Source organism: Acomys russatus, chromosome 32 (assembly GCF_903995435.1).
Source record: "Acomys russatus chromosome 32, mAcoRus1.1, whole genome shotgun sequence".
Lineage (NCBI taxonomy): Eukaryota > Metazoa > Chordata > Mammalia > Rodentia > Muridae > Acomys > Acomys russatus.
Window position 1 is genome coordinate 23,002,188 of NC_067168.1, and position 16,208 is coordinate 23,018,395.

Genomic DNA, 16,208 nt, shown 5'->3' on the forward strand with positions numbered 1-16,208 from the left:
GCTTCATGCCAGCCTGGGCTACATAGGGATTTTGAGGCTAAAGGTTAGACTGAGTGACATAGTAAGACCCTATGTCAAAATAAGCAAATTCACATAAACATGCACACATACATACATACATATATACATACCAAGCATGAACTTAACTCAGATTGTTGCTGAGTGAAACTACTTCCTGAGTATTTTGGTCTGTATGTGCCCATGTGTATGTGTCATGCCGGTTCTGGTACGTGTGTGTGCACACAGGAATGTAGAGGCCAGGGTTGAGTGTCAGTCATCTGTCACTTTATTGACACTTTATTGAGACTCATCTGTCACTTTATTCTTTGAGACAGTCTCTCACAGAACCTGGTGCTCACTGACCACCTTAGTGTTCACTGAGCCCACAGGGCTGCCTTCTGGTGCTGGGGTACATGCACACGCCACTGCAGCTTTTATATGTGGGTGCTGAGGCTATGATCTCAGGCCCCGTGTCTACACAAACACTTTACTGGTTGAGCCATCTTCCAGAAGTATTTTTTCTTGCTTACTACATGAAGCATAGAGGAATTTTTGGCTTGCCATCTAGTTGTTAGAACTCCTGCAGCAGTAGGCATACATGCTAATCTACCTCTCCCCCCCACCCTGCTGCTGTTTTACTTAGATGAACTAAAAGTTAATCTGTATCTGTTTTGAATAACAAATGTGTTTTTAGTCAAGTATTTATGTCTAAAATCAGAAGCCTTTTTACTCTTTCCCTCCCTCCCTCCCTCCCTCCCTCCCTCCCTCCTTTCTTTCTTTCTTTCTTTCTTTCTTTCCTTTTTGAGGCAGGATCTCACTATGTAGCCCCAGCTGACCTGGAGCTTCCTATATAGAACAGGCTGGCCTCAAACTCAGAGAGACCTGCCCACCTCATCCTCCTGAGTGCCGAGACTAGGAGTGAGTCAGTCACCTCACCCAGCTCTAGTTTGTACTCTGTAATACCTACCGTCTTAGTTACTCTATTTTATTGTTCTGATGATCTATCTGACAAAGGCAAATTGAGGAAGGAAAGGGTTATTATTTATTTATTTTGGTTTTTCGAGACAGGGTTTCTCTGTGTAGCCTTGGCTGTCCTGGACGCACTTTGTAGACCAGGCTGGCCTCGAACTCACAGCAGTCCACCTGCCTCTGCCTCCCAAGTGCTGGGATTAAAGGTGTGCGCCACCATGCCCAGCTCGAGTTATTTTTTATTTTTGAAAAGAGATTTGTTTTAGCCGGGCGTGGTGGTGCATGCCTTTAATCCCAGCACTTGGGAGGCAGAGGCAGGCGGATCACCGTGCTGGGAGTCACAGACTGTTGCACATGCTGAGTTAGTACTCTATGTCTTTATGTATATATAAAGATTCAGTATTTTGTTTTTATTTATATGTATGTATGCATATGTGAGTGCGTGCCGTGTGTGTGTGCAGTTACCCTCAAGAGGCCAAAAGAAAGTGTTGAGTCTTTTGGAGTTGAAGTTACGTGCAGTTCTGAGTCGCATAATATAAGTGCTGGGAATCAAATTTGGGTCCTTTGGAACAGCAGGGAGATCTCCACCACTGAGCCATCTCTCCAGTCCCCTGCCCCCCCCCCCCCCTTTCTTTTTTGAGAGGAGATTTCAAGCTGGTTTTGGACTCTGAGGAGGGCCTTGAACTTCTGATCCTTCTTCCTAACCCCCCCCCCCCCCCCCAGTGCTGGGATTAGACACGGACCACTATACCTGTTTTGTTTCTGTGTTGTGCTAGGGGTTGGAATCAGAGCTTTATTCATGCGAGGCAAGTAGTCTACTAACTGAGCCATGCATAGCCCAGCCCAAATGTTTGACTTTAAGCTAATTTAGGTCATAGAAAAGTTATGAAAGTAATGGAAAGTGTTTTGTTATAGTCATTATTCAGCCCCCACTAGTATTAACAAGTTTTTGTATATGTTGTACATACATGTTTTCATGTGTGTGTGCATGTGTATGTATGCAGCAAGCCCCAGGGATCCAGCTGTTGCATCCCCCCTCCCTCCCTTGCCAGTGCTGGGGTTACAGATGTGTGCTTCTGCACCCGGCCTTTTTATGGGGGTGCTAGGGATCCTAGGTGAGATTTTCATGCTTTGTGGCGACTAGTGTCTCACTAGCCTCAGCATTAGCAGTTTTGCATAACTGTGGTAGGGTCACGAGCTGTATGACAGTCAGTTAACAGTAGACTACCTACGTGACAGTGGTTCCATAAGGGTGTAATGGTGATAAGAAATCCCTATGACTTAGTAATGCAGTCCATTGTAGTCTAGCACCTTATTCATATACTTGTGGAGATGCTAGGCATAAAAGATTGCAGTGAATGTCATTGTGTGTAATACCTGATAGCGATAATAAAGCGTGCTGCTGGTCTATTTGGCGTATTGTGCTTTTTCATCATCATTTTAAGACTGCATTCCGTCTACTTATTTAAAGAAAAAGGGGTATACTGTAAAACTGTATGCTTTGTCACACTGCTGCCAGTACACACACGCATGCACGCACGCACGCACGCACGCACGCACGCACGCACGCACGCACGCACTGTCACTAATAGTGTGTAGTTTGTACCGTCTAGGTTTATATAAGCTCTTGGTTATGCTTGTTTAGCAGACTAATCTAACAACACATTCCTTAGAATAGTCTTTTTGTTTAGCTGTGTATGACTGTGTAACCACCAACAGTGTGATGGTTAAGTCTTTTTATTTTTGAATTTTAAATTTTTAAAAGTTTTGTGTTTGAGGGACTGGACAGATGGCTCAGAGGTTAAGAGCACTGGTTGCTCTTCCAAAGTTCCTGAGTTCAATTCCCAGCAGCCACATGGTGGCTTACAACTACCTATAATGAGATCTGGTGCCCTCTTCTGGCATGTAGTCATACACACAGGCAGAACATTGTATACACAGTAAATAAATAAATCTATTAAAAATGTTTTGTGTTTGAGCGTGTATAGATAGGTATATGTACATGGGCGTAGGTGCCAGTGGAGGCCAGAAGACAGTGATGGGTACCCTGAAACTGGAATTTCAGGCAATTGTGAAATAGCTGATGTGGGTGTTGGGACTTGAACTCAGGCCCTCTGGAAGAGTAGCCCTTAATCATTGAGTTCTCTTCAGCTCCTGATGGATGGCTAACTTACCATTATTTTTTAATCCTCTGTGTTTAATTTCCTTTAAATTTTGAGTGCTTTGTATTTTCCAGAAGCACATACTATGGAAGGGCTCCCGTAGTCAAGACTGGCCCTGAGTCCCTGATCGCACATACTGTGGAAGGGCTCCTGTAGTCAAGGCTGGCCCTGAGTCCCTGATCGCACATACTGTGGAAGGGCTCCTGTAGTCAAGGCTGGCCCTGAGTCCCTGATCGCCCTGCTTCTGTCTTCTGACACTTGGAATTGTATGTGTGTTTACCGTACCTGGCTGTTAGAAGGTCTGTATGGAACGTCAGGCAGAGGCAGATGCACTGCTGTGATTTCAAGGCCTATAAAGTGGTTTATAAAGTAAGCCCAGGACAGCCAAGGCTGCACAGAGAAACCCTGTCTTGAAAAACAAAACAAAACAAACCCAACAAAAAATAGAAAGTCAATGTTTTTTAAAAAGATTTATTTATTATTATGTATACAGTGCTCTGCCTGCATGTACACCTGAAGGCCAGAAGGCATCAGATCACATTGTAGATAGTTGTGAGCCACCCTGTGGTTAGTGGGAATTGAACTCAGGACCTCTGGAGGAGCAGTAGTGTCTTTAACCTCTGAGCCATGTCTCCAGCCCGAAAATCAACTTTTTATTTATTTATTTATTTTTATTTTTTATTTTTTGGTTTTTCCAGACAGGGTTTCTCTGTGTAGTCTTGGCCATCCTGGACTCACTTTGTAGACCAGGCAGGCCTCGAACTCACAGCGATCCGCCTGCTTCTGCCTCCCGAGTGCTGGGATTAAAGGCGTGCGCCACCACGCCCGGCCTTTTTATTTATTTTTTAAGAAGGAGTCTTTATAGCTGAAAATAGCCTTGAACTCTTTTTTTTTTTTTGGTTTTTCGAGACAAGGTTTCTCTGTGTAGCCTTGGCTGTCCTAGACTTGCTTTGTAGACCAGGCTGGCCTCGAACTCACAGTGATCCGCTTGCCTCTGCCTCCCGAGTGCTGGGATTACAGTGGTGCGCCACCACACTTAGCTTTGAAAGTTAACTTTTGAAAATCTATTTCCCCCATATTAAAAGAAGATTCTATTTTTATTTATGTATTTATGTTTATATACAGTTTATGTATGTATACACATGCATGTTTGTATATGTATATATATTTATGTATATGCATATGCCATTGTGTTTGTATGCTCCATATGTGCAGGTGGCTGAGGTGGGCAGAAGAGGGCATCAGATCTCCTGAAACTGGAGTTACAGATAGTTGTGAGCTACCCAATGTGGGTGCTAGGAGTCGAACCCAGGCCCTCTGCAGGAGCAGCAAGTACTCCTAATTACTGAGCCCTATCTCCAGTTCCCTGCCTGAAATTTCAAAAGTAATCAGGTATTATGTTTTGATACTAACCCTTCAGAGTACCTTGAGGGCATTGCTTTGTTTCTAGTGTTGCCGAGAGCTTTCTTTCTTTCTTTCTTTTTGGTTTTTTTGAGCTAAGGTTTTTCTGTGTAGCCTTAGCTGTTCTGGACTCACTTTGTAGACCAGGGTGGCCTCAACTTCATAGAGATCTCCTGTGTCTGCCTCCTCAGTTGCTGAGATTATAGGTGTGTGCCACTGCACCCAGCATTATAGAGAGATCTTGTGCAGTGTAAGTGTCACTCTTTTGTAGATAGTCTGTTTTTCTCTCTGCCGCCTTCTTCTCCTCCTCCTCCTTCTTCTTTTTCCAAGACAGGGTTTCTCTGTGTAGCCTTGGCTGTCCTGGACTCACTTTGTAGACCAGGCTGGCCTTGAACTCACAGCATTCCGCCTGTCTGTGCCTCCCGCGTGCTGGGATTAAAGGTGTGTGCCACCACACCCAGCTACCCAGCTTTCTTTGCCTTCTTTTTTGGTCCAAGGTTCACCCCCTGCCCAATACCAGGGACCAAACCCGGGGCTTTTCCTCTGCTAGGCAATCACTTTACTGTTCAATATAAACCCGGCCCTCCTTTTTTTTTTTTTTTTTTTGGTAATAAAATACAAGTAACATAAAATTTCTCAACTAACTTTTTTTTTTTTTGGTTTTTTGAGACAGGGTTTCTCTGTGTAGCCTTGGCCATCCTGGACTCACTTTGTAGATCAGGCTGGCCTCGAACTCACAGCGATCCGTCTGCCTCTGCCTCCCGAGTGCTGGGATTAAAGGCGTGCGCCACCAAGCCCGGCCTTCAACTAACTTTTAAAATAAAATAATTATTTATTTTTATTTTATGTGTGCTGGTGTTTTACCTGCATGTGTATCTGTGTGAAGGTGTCGGAACTCCTGGAGCTAGAGTTACAGACAGTGATGAGCTGCCATGTGGGTCCTGGGAACTGAACCCGAGTCCTTTGGAGGAGCAGCCAGTGCTCTTAACTGATGAGCCATCTCTCTAGCTCCTAACTCAGCTATTTTTAAGAAAACAGTTTAACCCATCCTGGTCTGTAGAGTGAGTTGCAGGACAGCCAGGGCTACACAGAGAAACCTCATCTCGAAAAACCAAAACAAAAGAAAAGAAGACAGTTTAGTGTTTCAAGTACTTTCATCCCGTTGTGCAACCCCCAGCCACAGCACCCACTTCCAGAACTTCTTTTATCTTGCAACATTGAAACTCTATCAGTTAAATAATAGTTCCCCATTTTATTTCCCCCAAGGCCTGGCAGCCCCATTTTATTTTTTGGCATCAGCTTCTCTAGTTATCTCATTAAAGTCATAAAATGCTTAGCTTTTAGTCTGGGCCTTTTCACTTCATTCATGTTACAGCATATATGAGAATTGTATTCCTTTGCCTGCTCCACCTTGATTATAAATTCATCCTTCAATAGATATTTAGTTGTTTGTTTTTAACTTAACTATTAGCTATTGTTGATCTTAACTATTGTGACTAATGCTACTGTGTACATGAACATACAAATAGATGTTTGAGGCAGGACATGGTGACACACACTTGTAATCACAGCATTTGGAGGGCAGAGGCAGGTGGATCACCAAAAATTCAGACCAGTCTAGTCTGCAGAGCCAGTTGCAGGCCACCGACCAGTTGCAGACTTGTTTGTGCCTCCACTTTTAGTTCTTTTGGGTATGTGCCCCAAATGTGGGACTTTCCCATGTCCTAGATGTGGATTGAAAGCAAGGATGGCCAGGACACACTAGGACCAAGTTCTCAGCATAAAGAAAATTTATTTGCCCCAGAGGGACAAAGGCCAGGGAATCAGAGACTAAGACAGGAGATAGAGGAAGAGGGAGGAGGGAAAAGGAACAAGGGAGAGAGGAAATGGATATTTGCCCTGGAGGGACGAAGGACAGTCTGGCTAGAGAGGAGATGGATGTGGCCCCTAGGCAAAGGCAGCTTATAAAGGGAAAAAAGGAAGCCAGTGTTAGGATGAAGTGTTTAGTTTGGAATGGAGACGTTAATTAGGGCAGCCAAAGGAGGCTTTTGATTGCTGGACTTCAGTACTTTGACAGCTGGGCCTTGGTTGTCAGCCTCAGGAGGAGGAAGTGGCCAAGTAAGGGAGTAGACCTTGGTGGCTTCAGGAATGTAAGCTAATGGTTTAACACGTAGAGGGAATGGAGAGAAGGGTAAAAGACAAAAACTGTCTGTGCCACACTTGCCATGCCTGGGCCTGCTCCAGCCTGTAAATGACTGCATCGCGCTCTCAGTGTGCTCCCCTCAGTAGCTGGGACCACAAGTATCCTTTGCCCATTTTAAAGTTGAGTTTTCTTATTGTGGTATAGTTTTAAGAATTCTTTATGTGTTCTGCATATTAATCTTTTGTCCCATACGTGGTTAGCATTTTAACTTCATTTTGTAGTGTCTGGAATTGTGTGTGGAACTTCATACATGTTAGGTAAACACTTTACAATGGAGCAACACCTCTAGCCTTGGTAGCTTTTAACTTTTCCTGTATCCCTTTACAATTCCCCCTGGCAAGGCACACAGCTCCTTACAAACACTTGTCATTTCCCCTCCCTCCTTCTGTCTTTCTCTCTTTCTCTCCCTCTCTCCTCCTCTCTTTCCCCCCCCCCCCCCCCCCCGTGTGTGTGTGTGTGTCTCCTAGTTAGGTTTGTGTTCCTATGATAAATACTGTGACCAAAAGCAACTTGGGAAGGAAAGGGTTTCTTTCAGTTTAAGTTGTAGTCCATTATGAAGGGAAGTCAGGACAGGAGCCTGGAGGCGGGGACAGAAGCAGAGGCTGTGGAGGAGCGCTGCTCACTGGCTGGCTTTATCTTTTGCCTTCATTTTGCTTTCTTTTCTTTTCTTAAAAATATTTATTTATGAGCCGGGCGTGGTGGCGCACGCCTTTAATCCCAGCACTCAGGAGGCAGAGGCAGGCGGACGGCTGTGAGTTCGAGGCCAGCCCTAGTCTACAAAGTGAGTCCAGGATGGCCAAGGCTACACAGAGAAACCCTGTCTCGGAAAAAAAAAAAAAACAAACCCAAAAATATTTATTTATTTATTATATATACAGTGCTCTGCCTGCATGTATGCCTGAATGCCAGAAGAGGATATTAGATCTCATTATAAATGGTTGTGAGCCACCATGTGGTTGCTGGGAATTGAACTCAGAACCTCTGGAAGAGCAGTCAGTGCTCTTAACCTCTGAGCCATCTCTCCAACTCTGTTTTTTGTTCTTTTGGTTTCTCGAGACAGGGTCTCTCGGTGCTGTCTTGGCTGTCCTGGACTCACTTTGTAGACTAGGCCTCAAACTCACTGTGAGTGATCCACTTGCCTCTGCCTCCGGAGTGCTGAGATTAAAGGCATGCACCATCACACCAGACTCAATATGAAATGCTTCACGAATTTGAGTGTCATCCTTGTGCAGGGGACATGCTAGTCTTCTCTGTGTTGTTCCAATTTTAGTATATGTGCTGCCGAAGTGAGCACCAGTTTGCTGCCTTATACACCCTTGGTTGAGTTACTTAGGGATGGCACTGCCCACAGTGGGGTGGGTCCTGCCACATCAATCATCAATTAAGAAAATGTCCTACAGGCTTGCTTAAAGGAGGCATTTTCTCAGTTGAGTATATTCTGTGTGTGTGTGTGTGTGTGTGTCTGGGTCTGTATGAATTAATGTATAAATATAACCTTCTGAGTTCATTTAGTATTATTTTTCTGTATGTAATTTTTTAGGTGTGACTATTTGGTATTGGATGACCAATTATGGGGAGCTCATCATTGGGAAAGACTGATTGTCCTTTGTCAGCTGTGATGAATTTCCTGTAGCGCTTCCTGTGGGACTCTGTGCGATTTCCTTCATTGTTTGAGTTTTGTTTAAGCAATCATGTAGAGATTTTGTAAGAGCAGCTTCCCTATCGTATAGAGAAGACAGTGTTTGACACAGCTGGCATCCTGTCCCTCTGGTTTTTGCAACCCTCCACCTCCTGTTCTCTGATGTCCCCTGAGCCTTAGGTGAAGGTGGTGTTGTCAGTGTAGCCATCCAGGCTGCTGTTTTGCCCAGTTGTAGCTTTCTGTTTCTGACTGCCATAAAAAGAAGCTTCTTTGATATGGGGTCAGACACGCGCTCATCTGTGGGCAAGTACTAAGATAAGTGTAGCTGCTAATGCAGATTGCATCATATAACCTGTGTAAATGGGGTAGGTGGGAAAGAGGAGGTAGAGAAAGGTGCTGGAAAGTGGCATCTCAGTGTACTTTAAAAAATATCGCTGGACGGTGGTGGCGCACACCTTTAATCCCAGCAGAAGCAGGTGGATTGCTGTGAGTTCGAGGCCAACCTGTCTACAGAGTGAGTCCAGGACAGCCAAGGATACACACAGGAAACTCTGTCTAAAACCAAACCAAACCAAACCAAACCAAAAAAAAAAACCAACCCCCAAAAAACAAAACAAACAAACCATATGTATGTATGTATGTATGTATGTATGTATGTATGCATGCATGTATGTATGTATGTAGCCGGGTGTGGTGGCGCACACCTTTAATCCCAGCACTTGGGAGGCAGAGGCAGGCGGATCTCTGTGAATTCAAGGCCAGCCTGGTCTACAAAATGAATCCAGGCAGCCAAGGTTACACAGAGAAACCCTGTCTCGAAAAACCCAAAAAAAAAAAAAAAAAAAAAAAAAAAAATAAAATAAAAAATGTAACTTATCCTGTTTGCCAATATTGTTATATTAAAAATTAAAAATAAAAAGCTACATGGTCATATTTTCTCTGTCTGCATTTGTCTTTTTTTTTCTGGACAGTGTTTCACTCTGTAGCTAAGGCTGGCTTTGAGCTTGTGAGTCTCTTAGATTAGCTTCCAAAATTTTGAGGTTGCAGAGCTGTGCCACCATACCTGACTCTGTTTATTTGTTTTGCTTTTTGAGACAAGGTTTCTCTGTGTAGCCTTGGCTGTCCTGGACTCACTTTGTAGACCCAGACCAGGCTGGCCTCAAACTCACAGAGCTCCCCCTGCCTCTGCCTCCCGAGTGCTGGGTGTAAAGATGTGCACCACCATGGCCAGCTCATACCTAACTCTTGTTGCATGTGGCATGGTTTTTGTGTATAATGTGTGTGTATGTGTGTGTGTGTGTCTGATTTGTGTTTGGGTGTGCATGTCCTGTGTGTGTGTGTGTGTGTATGTGTGTAAGACAGAGGACACAGCCTCTGTTGTGTGTCTTCATTCACCTTGTTTGAAATCAGATTTCTTTGTGTGTTCACTGCATTGTAAGCCAGGCTATCTGGAGAAGTGCTGCTGGGATTCTCTTATCTCTGCCTCTCATCTCACTGAAGAGCCCCTCGGGTGATGGACATGTGTTGTGTGCTTGGCTTTACACTGGTTCTAGGATTCGAATTCAGATCTTCACTGGGCTATCAAGCCTAGCCCTTACTGTTTATTTTAAAATGGCAGTAGACTCAAGAAATTTTGCAAGCTGGGTGTGGTGATACACGCCTTTAATCCCAGCAATTGGGAAGGCAGAGGCAGCTGGGTAGCTTTGGGTTGGAGGCCAGCCTGGTTTAACAAAGTGAGTCCAGGACAGCCAAGACTACACAGAGAAGCCCTGTCTCAAAAACAAAAACAAAAAAAAAACACAACAAAAAAAGTTGTTGCAGACTAGAACAGAGAGGTTCCGTATGCCCATTACTCCTCTTCGCTCTTGTGAGAGCATATGTGAATTACTTCAGTATATGTCAAGACCAGGAGATGGACTTTGGTATAATACGATCAGCTGCACTATGAATTTTACAGCTTTGCACGCACTTATTCTTTATGAGTTTATGTATAATTTTATGACATTATCATTACAGATTTATATAACTATCACCATATTCTAGCTACAAAACTCACTATGAAAAGAGCTAGTGCTATTGATAGATAGTATGTTAAATAAGAAAAAAGCATTGTAGTACGGTATCATTTAAAAATGCTAAAAGTAATAAAAACGCATCTACGTGCATACATATTTTTCTTTTCATATATTTTAAGTTTATTTTATGTGCATACATGTTTATGTGCATACATGTCTGTGTGCCACGTGTATGCCTGATGCCTGTGGAGGCCGGAAGACGGCAACAGAGCCCCTGGAGCTGGAGCTGCAGACGGTTGTGAGGTGCCATGTGGCTTCTGGGACTTGAACCCAGGTCCTCTGAAAGAGTAGACATGCTTTTAGCTGCTGAACTATCTCTATAACACGCGCGTGTGTGCATGCACGTGCACACACATACACACACACACAGAGGCGCTCTCTATATATAATAGACATATATTACATATATATAATATACATATATTATATTATGTATATTCCCCCCTTCCCTTCAGTGTAGAGAATAGACTCAGGGCCTTGTATGTGTTACGCAAATGACCCCCTACTGAGCTGCATCCTAGCCCTTTTTTATTGATTTTGAGACACAGCCTTGCTAAGGAAATAGCCAAGGCTGGTCTCAACTTTTAGATTTTCTTGCCTCACTCTCCCAGATATTGGAGTAGCAGTTGTGTGGCATCTTGCATAGATGTAAAGCCTAAAAAAACAAAACAGTCATAGTGGCGCAAGCCTTTTTTTGTTGTTTTTTGTTTTTTTTTTTGACACAGGGTTTCTTTGTGTAGCCTTGACTATCCTGGACTTGCTTTGTAGACCAGGCTGGCCTTGAACTCACAGAGATCTGCCTGCCTCTGCCTCCTGAGTGCTTGGATTAAAGGCATGGTGGTGCAAACCTTTAATCCCAGCACTGGGGAGGCAGAAGCAGGTGGGCTTCTTGAAAACCTTAAAAAAAAAAAAAAGAGGCGTTACATTTCTTTACATGTCAAATTGAAGGTGAAAATACTTAGAATGAGCTCTCTGCAATGACATTTACCGTACTAACCCTGATTTACAAATGAGATTTGAAGTGTTCAGTTAGGGGGCTTTATTTATATTTATATGAATAGAATGTTTTTAGTTACCAATAATTTAGGTATTTTTTTCAGAACATATATAATCAAAAATATAAATAAATTTTAGTGAATTTCTAAGTAACTACTCATCCAGTGGTAAGAATTGTGGATGAGGTAGAGGGGGCAAGGTCTGAAGAAGGTTTACTTTGTGTGTGAGTTTTTTTTTTTTTTTTTTTATTAAATAAAAATTGTAAGCATGTATAAGCTCTTTGATTAAATTATTTTTTGAAAATGAGTCTGACATAGGGTCTTGCTATGTCCCTGTCTGGCTTGGTATTTTCTGTGTAGCCCAAGGATTCTTCTTTTTGAGGCTGAGTGTAAGGTGTGTGCCACCAGTCCATCTCTTTTCTCTTTCTTAATAAACAGAGTCTTGATATGTAGCCTATGCTGTTCTCCAATTTGAGCTCATCTGATCTCAGTCTCTGGGGCAGTGGTTCTCAACCTTCCTAATGCTGCAACTCTTTAATACAGTTCCTCATGTAGGGGTGACCCCCCTCCCCTGTTAGGAATTGTAAATATCTGCTATGCAGGTCACTGATATGTGATATTATCTAAGGCGGTTGCAACGCACAGGTTGAGTACCACTGTTCAAGTGTTAGGGTTACTGCTTGTTCTGTGAGTCATCTTGGGTCAAACTTGCAATGAATGCATTTATGTACCTTTTTATATATTCATGTTCTGTTTATGTATATTCATCTGTGTGCATATAGGTAACCTTTAGGCATATGTGCAAGTACCATTAGGTTTTTCACTTTCAGTGATAAGGCAAAGAGTTAATTTCTTCATGGTGGTGGCTCATGCCTTTAATCCCAGCACTGGGGAGGCAGAAGCAGAGGCAGGCTGATCTTTGAGTTTGAGGTCAGCTAGGTCTGCAGAGTGAGTTCCAGGACAGTGAGGACTACACAGAGCCATCTTGTCTTGAAAAAATGAACAAAAACTCCAGCTGGATATGGTAGCACACACCAGTAATCCTAGCACTTGGGGAGGCAGAGGCAGGCAGATCTCTGTGAGTTGGAGGCCAGCCTTGTCTACAAAGAGTTCCAGGACACCCAAGGCTACACAGAGAACCCTGTCTCAAAAAGCAAACAAAAAAATTGGTTTCATTTTCTTTGTGATCTTTTATATATCTGGATTTATTTATTTATTTATTTTGGTTTTTCGAGACAGGGTTTCTCTGTGTGGCCTTGGCTGGCCTCAAACTCACAAAGATCCGCCTGCCTCTGCCTTCTGAGTGCTGGGATTAAAGGCATGCGCCACCACGCCCGGCTGTTTATTTATTTTAACAGCAAGTATGTATGTCATTCTCCTTTATCTTCTCTTCCCAAAGGTGGTTCTCAGGAAGGAAAGGAAAAAGGAAAAAACAAAACAAAACAAAACAAAACTATTATCTTCCTTGAAACTTGAGAAAATCAATAACAGCTTTTGTTTGTTAATTTATAATTATTTCAGATTTTCCATTGTCTAGAGTCTGATAAGGGGTATGACTTTTTTTTTTAAGATTTTACTTATTATATATACAATATTATATATACATGTACACCTGCAGGCCAGAAGAGGGCATCAGATCCCATGATAGACGGTTGTGAGCCACCATGCTGGGAAGAGCAGATAGTTCTCTTAACCCCTGAGCCATCTCTCTAGCCCTTCTTCCTTAATAGTTCCACTTTATTTTTTCCCCTTTGGAGAAGATCACCTTCTGAACTTTTTATAATGATGTGAATTCTAAAGTTGTTTTATTTTTCATTTGTCTACTAGTTAGACATTTGTGTAAGTACAGCAGTCTAAATAAGCACGTGGTGGTTGTTTCTTACCCTTCTGAGTTAGTAATGAGGCTTTGCCTGAGTTGCTGTGGTGGGCATGGTTGTTTGCTGACTCTGATTTGGCTGTTTTGTCATGGAGTGTGTGTGCTTTAATGTAGTCGCGTGAAGGAGACTGTCTTCTTTCTCCCTGTACAGTATTTCATTAAGAGCTTTCTGCAGGCTTGAGGCATGATGGTGCACTTCTTGAATCCCAGCACTCTGGGAGGCAAAAGCATGTGGATCTCTCTGAGCTCCAGGCCAACCTGGTTTATGGAGCAAATTCAGGGCAGCCAGGACTACACAGAAAAACCCTGTCTCAAAAAACAAAAAATGAAAACAAAAACAAACAAACAAAAAAACAAAACAAAAAACAAACAAACAAAAAAAAAAAAAAAGGGAGGGGGGCCTGGAGAGATGGCTCAGAGGTTAAGAGTGCTGGTCGTTCTTCCAAACGTCCTGAGTTCAATTTCCAAGAACCATATGGTGACTTACAACCATCTATATTAAGATCTGGTACCCTCTTCTGGTATGTTGGCTCACTTGCAGGCAGAATACTGTATAAATAATAAATAAATAAATAAATTTAAAGACAAACAAAAAAACAAAAAGGGGCGGAGGAACGTTCTGTAGTTCTGGCTTGGTTGCCATTAATTGGCTTAATTTGTTTTTTCCTTGAAATTCCTTATTTTTCCATCAACTTTGAGAGATAACTTTGCAGGGCATGGTGTTCTTCTTTTACAGTTAATTTACTTTTAGAGCTTGACATATTTCATTCTGTGTTCTTCTGGCTTTTATGGGTGCTGATGAAAAGTCTGGGGTGATTCTGATTTTTCTTCCTTGTATGTGAGTTGATATGTGGCCCAGGCTGAGCCCCCCAATCCTTAGGATTTCACTGTATAGCCTTGACTGGCTGGAACTCATATGACCTCAAACTCAGAGACCTGCTTCCTAAGTGCTAAAGGCATGTGCTACTCTGCCCGGCTCTATTTGGTTCTTGACAGGATTTTGAAATGTGATTTTGTTCTAAATATTGTCATTTTTATTTGGCATTCGGGCAGAAGCAACAGAATATTTTCTTAAGCTTTTATTATCATCAGTTAAGAATACTGGCACTCTGTTAAAATTACATGAACTTGAAATTTAAAAGTCTTTAAGGTTTTAGCAATATATCAAATAATCCAGCTTCGCCAGCGATCTCGAGAGGAATTTACTTTAGGGAATTGACATTGTGGCATATAATAAGATGCCCAGTTGCGCTTTAGTGTGAAGTGGCTAGTTAATGATTGCTTTGTAGGGTCTGGGATTGCAGCTCAACTGAATACTTGCTTACCATACCTACCTTGGTTCCATCTCTAAGACATGCTTGTAATCCTAGCATTTGTGAATTGAAGGTAAGAGAATGTTTAAGGTTGGCCTAAACCTTGGCTACATAGAGCCCGGGTTCCATGTAACACGGTTTGTTTGTTTGTTTTTGTTTTTTTCCAAGACAGGTTTCTTTGTATAGCCTTGGCTGTCCTGGACTCGCTTTGTAGACCAGGCTGGCCTTGAACTCACAGCAATACACCTGCCTCTGCTGACATTAAAGGCATGTGCCACCACCACCTGGCCTTGTTTTTGTTTTTGTTTTTAAAGGAAATCCAGAAGCAAATGAATAAAAAATAGCTGAGTACAGTGACGTACTACTACTGTAATCTTGGGACATACAGGCAAGGAGGTGGGGGCAGCAAGGTCGGAGAGTACTATGCCAGCTGGTGCTATATAGCAAGGTTCTGTCTCTAAATAAAAGTAACAGGAGCACAAATATAATTGATACTGTTGTGTTTAAAGGAATTAGAATGCAAGGCTGGCAAGATAATTTAGTAGGTAAAGGCACTGGCTGGCAAGCTGATGATCCTAAAGGTTGTTTTCTGATCTCCACACATGGACTTGGCCTGGGAATTCCATCTCCCTTCTGAATAAGTATGTATACAGAATATATATGTATATATATGTGTGTGTGTGTGTGTGTGTGTGTGTGTGTGTATACAGGATAAATAAATATACAAATATAGTAGATTTTAAAGAATTAGGATGCAAATAAATTTTAGATTTTTGGAGAACTGAATTTCTAGTTGAGGTCTTGTAGCAGTTTATCTAAAATATTTGATCTGGTTCCATTAATCTGAAAAGGAACATTGTTCTGTATGATCAGGCTCCTAATCTCTCTCTTAGCACCCTCTCCCTGCTTGTTTTAAGAACAAATTTCCTAAACTTTCTATATGTTCTTCCTCCACTTCCCCTGTGCTGTTACCCTTTGGCTGTACTGCATTCCTTTATTTCAGCCATCACTTTACTGGGCTTTTGTTTTTTGAGACAGGGTTTCAGCCTTGGTTAGTCTGGACTCTCTTTGTAGACCAGGCTGGCCTCAAGATCTGCCTACCTCTGCCTCCCGGCAGGCAGGCTTTTTTTTTTTTTTAAGTGCATATCTCTGTTTTGTTGTTTTGGAGCTTTGTTTGAACTCAAATTTAAGGCTTCTATAAAATTACCACGTTCCCATTCATCTTTTATATGTATTTCAGCAGTTGTATCAATTATCATTAAGTGGTTGATGTGATGTTCACTGGTAGATGGATGTTAAAATGTAAGCACCATGAGGGACAGATTACATCATTGTTTTCTATGGCATCTTTAATATTTGGCATTTAATGCTCATCTTTACTATTCAATGTTTGACATGTACCTGATAATCAGCAACAATTTATTTAATAAGTAAACGAATTAATAAATATAAAATAATTTTTATCATTTCAGTGCACATTTGTGTTATTATTGTTTGTAATATTATACTATTAGCCAGGTTTTGTCATTGTAGGATCTGTGTAAAAGTTTATGTAAATCTGGATTTATAAAAATT

At 42.1% G+C, this 16,208-nt stretch overlaps 1 protein-coding gene and 1 non-coding gene across 3 annotated transcripts in view; one reads left to right on the top strand and one right to left on the bottom strand.

Moving 5' to 3' along the window:
• The window catches only part of Tfdp2 (transcription factor Dp-2), a 124,519-nt gene that overhangs the window by 202 nt on the left and 108,109 nt on the right, over positions 1 to 16,208 (top strand). The window lies entirely within an intron of this gene.
• Positions 7,923 to 8,029, bottom strand: LOC127184478 (U6 spliceosomal RNA). Its single transcript, XR_007830123.1, has one exon. It is a non-coding gene; the product is annotated as a U6 spliceosomal RNA (small nuclear RNA).